Genomic DNA, 12,960 nt, shown 5'->3' with positions numbered 1-12,960 from the left:
TGTGCGGGCCTGTCAAGGTGCTGAGTGGCTGAGGGGCCTCAGGCAGGGAGCGCAGGGGGCCGGGAAGCTGGGTGCAGGCTAGGGTGGTGCGCTAAGCTGCATCGAACTTGCTGACATTTGCTTTATTGCACTAAAGTCTTTCTCTGAAGGGTAAGTCCTCTAAATCAGGCATGTGAGGATTGCGCCTAAGCTAATGAGTCACCGGAGGGTAAGCCAAGTGAAGCCCCACAGCTGGGGATGGCTTTGGACTCTCACTCCCTTAATAATCTCATTAATTATACCTCCATTTGTGTCAAAACCAACTTCACACTGGTTTCCAGGGCCAGGTGGGGAATTAACGCTGCTGGTGCCCGGTTCCTTCATCCCCAGAGTTTGAAGAAACACCCCTCTTGGTCTCTAGCAATGGTCCAGGTAGAGATGTGTCTGGGAGGATAGAGACGTTAGTTCTCCCCTATTCTGTTCCCCAGCTGGGTCTGTGGGTAAGCCTCCTGAGTCCACTCTGGCTCCTGAGCTGGGCCTGATGGGGGCAGAAAACGTGTGAGCAGTCGCACACCAGTGTGCTGGCAGAAGCCCCGTGTCCCCACGGGTCTCCTTTGTGTGGCGACCCCGGGGAACATGCTGCCCAGGTTTCAATACCCTCAAAGGCTTTCTCTCTCTGAATTGTGGTGGTTTATCTTCGGAACACCGTAAATGAGCCCATCACCGCCCCGTTTCCCTCCTTGCTTAGGCCACTAGGTGGCTCAGAACAAAATGTTTAGCTCACTTCTTGACAATTATACAATTGTCTACAACAACTTTATGGCGTGCCTTTTGGGTATTGCCTCCACCCTGTTTCCTGGAAATAAAAATTTCCCAACTTTCTTTTTCTTTTACTTCCATTTCCACAGTGGCTTAACAAGCAAACAAAAACAACCGCTGGGTAGGAAAGATTAAACATCCCACGATGCATTTACAGAATGAGGTGGTCAGTTGATACGTGTGAAGAGAAGCTTGTGTATCTCCAGGGCTCTGCTACCATCTCCTCTGAAGATTCATCCACGGGACTGGGATCCCTTGCCTTTTCAGTAACCCTGCCCAGTTCTGTACCCTTTCTGGAATCAGTCCTGTCCAGAACCCAAGCCCGATGGCTAGGCCCCTCATCCCTTGTCTCTGCCTCTCTGGCACTGCCCTCCACTTTAGCCCTGTATGCTGCTGCTGGTAACTTCTTATGGGAAGAACCCTGGAACAGATGGATGGATTGCTCAAAGCCGCAATACAGCCCCTCCTGACCTCCTCACACCAGAGGTGAGGGATGTGACTCCAAGCCTAGATAACCATCATTGCTCCATCCACTTAACACTGAGCACCTGCTAGAACCTGGGATTCAGCGGAGGAACGAGAGCTGAGCGGCCCCACCCTCATGGAGTTCACGAGTACTAATGACTTTCACTGGACTTTCTGTCCCAGACTGGAGCTGGCCTCTGAAGTTGGACCGATGTCTCCGGCCCCACACGATCCCCTTGCCCAGCTCCCCTCTTCTGGGCTCCAGCTTTATCTTCTCCCATCTGGTCCCAGCATACTCCATGCCCAAGCTCCCTGGATATGGTATCCTGTACACCTGGCTGTGTTGACCTGTGCTAATAACGGAGCCCTGCCTCGGTGCATCCCATAGTTTCTCTAGTATCGTTTAACTTGTTTTGAACACTGCATTCGTCTTAGCCCCACCTCCACCCTCACTGGAGTAAAAAAAAGAAGGGAGTTTTAAAATTAACAGATATTTAAATATTTAAATATGGGGGTGCCTGGGTGGCTTAGTTGGTTAAGCGTCTGACTCTTCAGATGGCTCAGGTCATGATCTCAGGGTTTCGTGAGTTTGAGCCCCGCCATGGGCTCTCCACTGACATCACAGAGCCTGCTTGAGATTCTCCCTCTTTCTCTGCTCCTCCCCCACTTGCACTCTTTGTCTCTCTCAAGATAAATAAATAAACTTTGGGGAAAAAAAAAAAGAATAGAGATCCTATTGAGCCCTAGTCCTTTCTCAGTGATTTGGCTAATAGCAGAGGTATGTAGTAAGCCCCTACTATGCACCACAAACCAAGCGAGGCGGGCACACAGGCATCATCAAATTTAATCCTCACTGCAGCTCTGGACAAATGTTTTTTGTTATCTCCATTTCCAGATGCACAAACTGAGCCTCAGGTATTAGGTCACACAGCTAATAAATGGTAGAGCGAAGATAAGTTACTTCACTGCTCTTGTACCCCTCTGCGCACCTGGAATATGCAGGAGATGCTTTTATCCATTGGGCTTTTGTTTGCAAGGAAGGGTCCCCTCAGGCCACATTAAGGAAAAGTGTTTGTGGATAGAGGTAAATAGCATCTACTTGCTCTTGACACACTGGCTTTCTGACAGTCACTAAACATGCCACATTCCCTCCTGCCTCAGGACCTTTACCCATGCTGTTCGCCCTTCCTGGAACACATTTCTCCCCTAAATTCACCCTTCAACTAAATAACTCCCACTGGTCTTCATGTCTCAGCTCAATGTTCTCCTTCCCAGGGAGGGTCTCTCAGGCTCGCAGACTAGGTCAGATGTCTCTGTTCATGTCTCCTGGCTCCCTATCTATATTTTTTCTTCATATTTCACCAAAGTTTAAAAATTATTCATTTATCTGTGATTATTCTATTAATGGCTCTCTTCTCCAGACTAGAAGCACCGGGAGAGCAAAGATTATCTTTCATTTCAAGAGGGACCCAGCAAGGGCCTGATTTATAGTGGGTATTCAGTAAGTACTGGTTGAATGAAGCGGTGAATAAACAGCAAACCGGGAAGGAAAAGCCCTTAGAACCCGAAGCTGGGCTCTCCATTTCCCTCAAAGGCTGTGCTATCCTCTACACATAAGCTCCTTGACCCCATGCCATTTGCCAAATCCTCCCCAGACCTAGAGGAAACAAGTTTCCTAGATTCAATGACTGCTACCCTATTGGTCAGAGTTTATGTCACCACATCACCCCAGTGGTCACTGCTCAGTTACTCTAGGGTCAGGTGTCCATCCTGGGACCTATCAGTTTCCTCTACGTTCAGAAACCTGTCTAGACCAGACTCCCTGAGTTGGGCTGTAGACAGGGCAGTTTTGGCTAGAAGGGGCAGGGATCCTGCCATGCACTTGGCTAACTTGCCATGTAAAGTACTCAATTAATGCCAGTAGACTGAGTATTGGATAAGAAGACTGCCTTATAGCTTGGGCACAATGAAACTCAACCCTACCGGTCTTGTCTGACTGCCAGTGAGCACCCCAAGGTGATCAATTATGATACCTAAATTTTATACTATGGTAGTATTTATTTATAGTGGTAAATCAAATCGCTTCCCACCTACATACCTACCACCATTCACTTATAAAGTTTACAGAAACTGAGAAGCCACTAGGTGGGAGTTCAAAATAGACCCTTGAAGCATGTGTACAGTTTTCATCCTGGGCTTCTCCAGCAGCCAAAAGAAAATGTACTGCTTGGGAGGAAAAACCTCTAAGATAGCAAAGCCTCGAATATAGCTCTATGATAGGATGATGAAAAAAATGTATTTCCAGCCTATGAGTAAAAGGACAGTAGACTTAGAATCAGGAAGCTAGCTGCCAGATCCAGGGAACCTAACTACCCAGAACCTTTAAAAAGATCTTTGAAGGGCACCTGGGTGACTCGGTTGCTTAAGCACCCGACTTGGGCTCAGATCATCATCTCAGGGTTCGTGAGTTCTCATCAGGCCTCACACTGGCAGTTCGGAGCCTGCTTAAGATTTTTTCTCTCTCTCTCTCTCTCTCTCTCTCGATGTCTCTCTCTCCTCTCTGCCCCTCCCCTGCTCACTCTTTCTCTCTTTCAGAACAAATAAATAAAAATATTTTTGAAAAAGCACTTACAATTGGCAGGCTGCATGCTGGGTATTTTGGGTACTTTCTCTCTCCAAAAGGCCACAAGACCCCAGCAGAGTAGACTTTGTTAGCCCTGTGTACAGATGATAAAACTGAGAGATCACAAACCCAGCCTAAGGTTACATAGCTAGAGCCCGTGGATGTCAGAGCCAGGATACCCAACCTGCATTGGGCCCCCTAAGCCATACTCTTTCCTCTGCACTGCTCTGTGTTCCAGAAAAGGAAATTCAAAAGCATCTCAGTTGTGTGTCCATGTCTACGTACCTTAAACGTGGTCATGAAATCCGTTTGTTCTTGAGCACAGGGTTTCTAGAGATCTCATTGTAAGAGCTCATTCACTTGACAGCCCTCTCTTCCAACATCACTGAACTGTTAGATTTGGGAGTTGAATTTCAGGAAGGAACGTGGACAAACTGGTGTGTTTACAGATAACGGACAATGAAGGGATTGGAAACCGTGTTATGTGAAGAAGAGTAAGGAAAGGGAGTGATGCGTGACCTGCAGAGGGGAGCCAATGAATTGTCTCACTGAAGCTGTATAGAGTGGTGTCTGGGAACTCAGGGGCTGGAGTGTCATAAGCCTGAATGTGAATTCCGGCTCTGGCATTTGCTAAATGTGTGGACATGGACAAGTTACCTCATGGCTCTAAGTCTTGAAGTTCTTAGACTTAAGAACTTCTTTAGTCCACCATAAAAGCGGTGGACTAATTGAGTCTACCTTGTGGGTACAGTTTGAAAGAGTAAATGCGATGAGGAATAATTGTCTACTATGAAGTCAAAGACACAGTAAATCTTCAATGAATAGTGGTCATGGTTATTAATTACAATAATTACAGCATTGAACTACCCACTGGTGTGAAGGCTGGGCAAGCAGAAGTGGGATTTCTATTGGAAAGGTTGCCATGAGAGGATTCAAGGCTCAGGGCCTTTGCACATGTTCCTTCCTCTGCTTCCTTCCTTTCCTTCTTCACCTACTCATTTATGAATCTCTGCAGTTCATGATTTCATTTTTTCAGGGAAATCTACCCAGATTTCAGGGTTCTGTATTAAATGTTCCCCTGGTATCTATACCTTCCCTTCGGAGTGCTAGCACAATGGGAATTAAATAAGGATGTTCATGCTTTTTAAGTTTATTTTATTTTGAGAGAGAAAGAGAGCATGTGTGCAAGCGGGGGGTGGGGGGAGCAGGGAGAGGGAGAGAGAGAATCCCAAGGAGACTCCAATGTGGGACTTGAACCCATGAACCATGACCTGAGCCAAAATCAGGAGTTAGATGCTTAACCGCCTGAGCCACCCACCCTTGATGTTCATTATTTTTAAAAATCAACTTTATTAAGGTATAATTTACATAGTATGAAATTCTCTCATTTAAATGTTATAATTAAATGACTCTTGGCAACTGTATATATATATATATAGCAATGTTAACACCATTGCAATCAAGATATAGGCTATTTTCTTCACCTCCAAAATGTCCTTGTGCCCCTTTGTATTTACTCTTTTTTCCCTACCCCAGCCTGTAGCAATCACTAATATTTTCCTTCACTATAACTGTGCCTTTTCTACAATTTCATATAAATGGGATCAGATAAGATGCAGGTTTTTGAGTCTGCGTTATGTTACTTAGCATAATGCATTTAAGGTTCATCTATGTTATCATGACTACTAATAATTCATTTCCTGGGGTGCCTGGGTGGCTCAGTTTAGCATCCAGCTCTTGATTTCAGCTCAGATCATGATCCCAGGATCATGGGATCCAGCCCCGCATTGGGCTCCACACAAAGTGTGAAGCCTGCTTGGGAATCTCTCTCTCTCTTCTGCCTCTGCTTGTGTACTTTCTTGCTCTTTAAAATAAAAAATAATAATAATAAAATAAAAAGATATATAAGTATCAAAAAATAATTCATTTTTTTATGCTTTAATAGTATTATATGGTATAGATATGCCAACATTTGTTTATCAGTTCACCTACTGATGGACATTTGTGTTGTTTCCTGCTTTGGGCTGTTATGGATAAAGCTGCTATGGACATTTGTGGACATGTTTCTGGTCATGTGGTAAGTTGCATTCCTACCATTAATGAATGAGAGTTCCAGTTGCTCTATATTCTAGCTTATAGTTGGTATTGTCAGTTTTGTTGAGTTTAGCCATTCTGGTAGTATGTCGTATGTAGTGGTACCTCACTGGATTTTTTTAGCTTATATTTCTTTCTTTTTCTTTTCTTTCTTTCTTTTTTTTTTTTTTTTGGTATTCTGGCATTTTATTAAAGAAGGTATGTAAAAATATAGTGAGCTATGGAAATTTTTATAAAGTGATCATAAATTCAAAGACAGCAATTCACCAAATGACAATTTTCAAACACTTAAAAAATACAGTTTATGTACCTATTTAGAAATATACCTCAGAGTTTTCACATAAAAGCATGACTAATAATTTTCAAAAATAATATTTTTATCATGATTTTTCTCCACTAGTGGGAAATTAAAATGGTGACAGAGAAGTTTATTATATCACAATAATTTCTTTCTTTTTTCCTTTATCTTTTATATAAAATTAGCAATTTTCAAATTACCTTTTCTCTATGTATATTCTTATAGAAATAATACTAGAGGAGCTTTTAAGTCAGCCATAGCTAAAATGCTATGCCTCTGTGACCAATTATAATATAGAGTTTTATAGTTACCATTTCATAATAGCTCTTTATTGGAATTGATTGACTAAAAGAATACAGTTCTAAATGTCCAGTTTTAGTTTATGTAAATTTCAACAAATTTTTAACAATTCTTTTTACCTAATAACGTTTCAGCTTTGGAAGATACAATGGGTTAAGAATTATACTTTTTTGTTACATACATATGAATATTGACTCATGTATATATGTGTATATATATGTGTATATATATGTATATGTACATATATATATATATACATACATACAGTTTCACCCAGTAATTTATGCAATCAAAAAAACCAAAGCTCATTGGCAACATTTTTGACTACGTTTTCAATATCTTTAATAATTTAAAGAACAGGAAAAAAAAGCACTTCTAGAACTGTACTTACAGAAAAAGAAATGCAGAAGAGAAATGTGCACTGTAAAACTTCATAATATTTATTTTCTGATTTAGTTTCGAGTTTGCAATAAGTTTAAATAGAAAAATGTTAGAAAATTAAAGGTATCAAAAGGCTTAAGTCAAACTGAACAAATTTAAAAACTCACTAACCCAGAGCATGCACTGCTCCTCTAAGCCTGCTGGAGTTCTTGATTTGTTTTAATCATATGGACAGCACTTTCTTTGAACTGCAGCTCACAAAAATTTTCAAGAAACTTTGCCATTTCTTCTGCAACAGTATCCAGGAAAGTTTCTTTAATGAATTTCACCGTTGAGGTGGGAGCTAAAACTTCATGTAGTGTGTTAAAATCCTCTTTTATCATTGAGTATAACTTAAGCATTGTACTTTGGTATCCATGAGCCATTATGTCTAAATTCGATTCTCTGCTATAAGCAGGAAAACAGTTCTGCAGGAGCTCGGCCAACAGTTTATTCTGTATGCTTTGGTACTTGATTATAACTTCCGATTCTGGATAAAGAAACAAATGTTGTTGTATGCACTGCTTTTTCAACCAAATTTTGTGCTGTGAATTGATGATTTCATTATGGCTTTGTAATTTGTTCACTGAGAAGCGTCAAAGATGCAGTCTTATGTTATCCCAGACGGACTGTGCATCCATGGAGGAATCATCTTCAACAGAATGAAGAGAAGTTCCAGAGAGGAAATGGAAAGATGCTCCACTTAGAGTTGCCGGGAATGAAGTGCTGCTCTGGCAGGAGAGATCCCAAAGTGAATCCAGGATCACTTCTTCTTGATTCAGTTCACTCTTCAACGAATCTTGCAGTGTTTTGAGGAATTTCATCAAATCTCCATGGGGAACGGAAGGTGACTTGGATGAATTACAATTATAGTTATCTAGCCACTCAAAACAGTCAGTTGTCGTTTGCAGCTGCACCTCTGGACACTGCTTGTTAACTTCAGATTGTATTTCCTTAATGCAATGTTCTATGCTTGTAGCATTTTGTTCTATCTTTTCATCGATGTCACTGAGTGACAATGTCACTGACATTTCACAAATGTCACTGCTTAAACTCCAAGTCTCCAGGAAGAGTTCGTATTTCTATAATTACTAATGATGTTGAGAATTCATGTATTTACTGGCCATTCATAGATCTGCTTTAGTAAAGTATCTATTGAAAATTTTCTTTAAATGAGTTATATGTTTTATTATTGAGGTTTAAAAATTAGTTATACATTCCACTGACCTATATATCTATCCTTATACCAGTACCACACTCTCTTGATGACTTTCATTTTGAAGTATATTTTGAAATTGAGAAGAGTGAGTCTTTCAACTCTTTGTTCTTCTTTTTCAAGATTGTTTTAGTTATTCTGGATCTTTTGAATTTTTACGTGAATTTTAGTAGTAGCTTGTCAGTCTCCACCAAAAAATCAGCTAGGATTTTGATAGAGTGTGTGTTGAATGTGTAGGTCAATTTGGGGAGTATTGCCATCATAACAATGTTAAGTCTTCTGGTCCGTAAACGTCGGGCATGTTCCCATTTCTTTAGATCTTTTTTTTATTTCAACGGTTTTGTAAGTTTTTAGTGTAAGTCTTGCACTTCTGTCATTAAATGTATCCATAAGTGTTTTTTATGCCATTGTAAATGGAGTTCTTAGCCTAATTTCATTTCGTGGATTGATTTTTTTTTAAGATTTTATTTACAGGGCGCCTGGGTGGCTCAGTTGGTTAAGCGTCTGACTTCAGCTCAGGTCATGAACTCGCAGTTTGTGGGTTTGAGCCCCGGGTTAGGCTCTGTGTTGACAGCTCAGAGCCTGGAGTCTGCTTTGGATTCTGTATCTCCCTCTTTCTCTGTTCCTCCCCCACTTGAACTCTGTCTCTCTCTCTCTAAAATATGAATAAAGATTTTATTAAATTTAAAAAAAAGATTTTATTTATTTAAACAATCTCTACACCTAACATGAGGCTTGAACTCAAGACCCCCAAGATCAGGACTCACATGCTCCACCAACTGAGCTAGCCAGGCTCCCCTACATGGATAGATTTTTGAATGCGGATCAAACCTTGCATTTCTGGGATACACCCCACTTTACCATGACATGTTATCTTTCTTATATATTGCTGGGTTTGAGTTGCTATATTTCATTATAGATTTTTGTACCTATGTTTATGAGGGAGGTATATAGTCTTATATTTGTCTAGTTTTTGTATCAGGATAATTCTGCTCTTGTAAAATGATTTAGGAAGAGTTCCTTCCTCTTCCAACTTCTGTAAGAGGTTGTATAGAATTGGCATTATTTCTTCCTTAAATATTTGGTGGAACTTACCAGTGAAGTCATTGGAGACTGAGGTTTTCTTTTCTTTCCTTGTTTTTGTTTTTCCAGATAAGTCTGGTTAGAAATTTATTAATGTTATTCATATTTTCCAAAGAACTAGCTTTTGGTGTTAACGATTTTTATGTATGATTTGTCCATTTTCTATTTCATTGTTTATCTCTCTTATATTTATTTTTCCCTCCTCTCATTTACTTTGAGTTCAATTTGCTCTTCCTTTTCTACTTTCTTAAGGTGATAATCTCTCATTTATTTTATACTTTCTTCTTTTCTAAAAAAAAAAATTTTTTTTTTGAGAGAGAGACAGAGAGAGACAGAGAGTTAGAAGAGGAGACAGGCAGATGGAAGAGAGAGAGAGAATCCCAAGCAGGCCCCATGCCCAGGGTGGAGCCCCATGTGGGGCTCAATCTTATGACTCTGGGATCATGACCTGAGCTGAAATCAAGAGTTGGATGCTAGGGGCTCCTGGATGGCTCAGGCAGTTAAGCGTCCGACTCTTGGTTTTGACTCAGGTCACAATCTCACCATTCATGAGTTTGAGGTTCACATTGACTCTGTGCTGCCAATGTGGAGCCTGCCTGGGAGTCTCTCTCTCTCTCCCTCTCTCTGTCCCTCCCTTGCTTAGTGCTCTCTCTCTCTCGGAATAAATAAATAAACTTAAAAAAAATTTTTTTTAAAGAGTTGGATGCTCAATTGACTGAGCCACTCAGGTGCCCCTGAACTTTCTTCTTTACTAATATAAGCATTTAAATCCATGGATTTTCCTGTAAACACCCTACAAATTTTGATAGGTTGTGGTTCCACTCTCATTCAGTTCAAACCATATTCTAATTTCTCTTATAATTACTTTTTTATCTATTTAGTTAATTTCCAAAATTTGGAAGAGTTTCTATATATCATTCCGTTGTTGATTTCTACTTTTATTTCATTTTATTTACTTTTTATTTAAGAGAGAGAGCATGAGCTGGGGAGAGGGGCAGAGAGAGAATCCCAACCAGACCCCATGCCCACCTCAGAGCCTGACTTGGGCATCAAACCCATGACTCCCAGATCATGACCTGAGCTGAAATCAGGAGTTGGATGCTCAACTGACTGGGCCACCCAGGTGCCCCTATTGATTTCTAGTTTAATTCTGTGGTGGTCATGGAACATACTTTGCATGATTTTGATTCCTTAATTTTTTTTTTTTTTTAAGTAGGCTCCATGCCCAATGTGGGGCTTAAACTCACAACCCTGAGATCAAGAGTTGAGTGTTCTACCAACTGAGCCATCCAGGCACCCCTGAGCTTTTAAATTTATTAAGACTGATTTTAGGGCCCCAGATATGGTCCGCTCTCAGTGAATGTTTCACATGCACTTGGAAAACAAATGTGTGTTCTGCTGTTTGGGGGTGGTGTTATGAAAGGTCAGGCCGAGTTGATTAATAATGCGGTTCAAGTCCTCTCTCTCCTTACTAACAGTCTATCTACTCTTTTATCAGTTTCTGAAAAAAGAGTGTGAAGTCCTCACCTACAGTTGGAATTTACCTGCTTCCCCTTTCGGTTCCATCAGTTTTTGTTTAATGTTTTCTGAAGCTCCGTTAGGGTGTGGCAACACTCAGGTCTGGTGTGTCCTTATCCCTGGTGATATTCTTTGTTCTGTAGTCTATATTGCCTGATATTAATATCGCTACTCCAGCTTTCTTTTGATTAGTGTTACCATGGTGCATCTTTTTACCTTTAACCTATCTGTGTGTTTATATTTATATTTGTTTTCTTGTACACAGCATAGAGTGGGGACTTGCTTTCTTTACCCAATCTATCTCTTTTAAATTACCTTTAAGGTAATTATTGAGATGTTGAGCTTGAATCTACCATTTTGCTATTAGCGTTTTATTTGTCCCCTCTGTTCTTTGTACCTGTTTTCCTCTTTTCCTGACTTCTTTTCAACAAATTGAGTATTTTCTATAACTTCACATTTTCTCTACTGTTGGCTTATGGATTATGCTTACTTGGTTGTTGTTAATGGTTGTGCTAAGGCTTAAAAGATACACCTTTAATGTATCATTACCTTCAAAAGGTACTATTGCTTTGCATGTAGTGAAAGAACTTATAATAATTTATTTACATGTCCCCCTCCCTAGTCTTTCTACTCACGTAGTGATTTTAGTTCTACATAAGTTATAAGTCTTACAATAACTTGTGATTCTTTCGCTTTAAATGGTTGTTTCTTTTTTAAATAAGGAAATGAGGAAAAAAATTTTAGATCCTTGATTTGTATACTTGGGTAGCCCAGGAAGTGTGAGGGTGGCCTCGCTGCTGGATCTTGAGGGTGACTTCCAGTGAGAATACCAGAAAGGCCCAGAGTCCCCAGCTGCCTACAGCTCTACTCCAGGCCACATGGCCTCCTTTGGAGGATGGTCTCTCTTGGTTACTGTCCTCATAGTGGACAGGGCTCACATAGCTCCATAGTTGAGCTTCTAAGTTCCTTTTCCCTACAGATGTCAATAGTCAAGGACAGCTGTGATATGCTGTGTTTACAGGGGGGCACCTGGGTGGCTCAGTCACTTGAGTGTTTGTTGATTTTGGCTCAGGTCGTGATCCCATGGTTCCTGGGATCAAGCCCCGCCTAAGGCTCTGCACTGACAGCACAGAGCCTCCTTGGGATTCTCTCTCTCCCTCTCTCTCTGCCCCTCCCCTGCTCATGCTCTCTAAATAAATAAATAAATGAATAAATAAATAAATAAACTTTTAAAAAAATTTAAAGTTTTCAAGGGCATTGACCTTCAATGCCAGAGCATTCATAATCATGATGGCTCACATTTATTGAGCTTTTTCTATATGACAAACACCCTGCTAAATCCTTTGTGTGCATTACCTCTTCATTCTCACTGCAATTTGATGAGGTAGATACTGCTATTATTCCCTTAAAAAAATTTTTTTAACGTTTACTTATTTTTGAAGGAGAAGGAGAGACAGAGCATGAATAGGGGAGGGGCAGAGTGAGAGGAAGACACAGAATTGAAGCAGGCTCCAGGCTCCGAGCTGTCAGCACAGAGCCCGGCACAGGGCTTGAACTCACGAGCTGTAAGATCATGACCAGAGCCGAAGAAAAGAGTTGGATGCTTAATCAGCTGAGCCACCCAGGCGCCCCTATGACTCTCCTTTTACAGATGAGAAAATGGAGGCAAGAAGGTTTAAGTAAATTGCCCAAAATCATACAGCAAGATCTATAAGGGAAACAAGGCTTGTTTGGTGTCTTGGTGGTCAGACATCAGAGCCAACCACTCTTAAGTACTGAGTTCCCTGCTTCCCCAGTGACCTGCCCAGGGACATTTTGCCACCCTCTTAACACACACAGTTCCACTGATATTGTACACTTGGAAAACCTCTCGGTTTGGGGCCCCATGTCTCCCTGTTCCTTTCTGTACATCAGGGCCTGTGACTGAAGACCACAAAGCGTGTTGATTGGTGTGGGTTAGTGGAGAGAGCACCGGACTGGGAGCCAGCACACTTTACTCTCATTCCAGCTCCATGGCTCACCAGTCATAACATGTTAGTTAATGTCTCTGGGTTTGTAGTTTCTCAATACCTAAGTCAAGGGGATGGAATTAGATCATCTCAAAGGCTTCTTTAAGACCAACATCCTGTGAGTCTTTGAATTAGT

General features: G+C 41.0%; 1 pseudogene; it reads right to left on the bottom strand.

Annotated features, from left to right (window-relative positions):
* Nucleotides 1-7,125: 7,125 nt before the first annotated feature.
* On the bottom strand, nucleotides 7,126-8,029 carry LOC115526886 (annotated as a pseudogene).
* Between the last annotated feature and the right edge of the window lie 4,931 nt (nucleotides 8,030-12,960).

Source organism: Lynx canadensis, chromosome D2, assembly GCF_007474595.2.
Source record: "Lynx canadensis isolate LIC74 chromosome D2, mLynCan4.pri.v2, whole genome shotgun sequence".
Taxonomy (NCBI): domain Eukaryota; kingdom Metazoa; phylum Chordata; class Mammalia; order Carnivora; family Felidae; genus Lynx; species Lynx canadensis.
The sequence above is the reverse complement of the archived record's forward strand: the minus strand, read 5'-3'. Positions and strand labels throughout refer to the sequence as shown.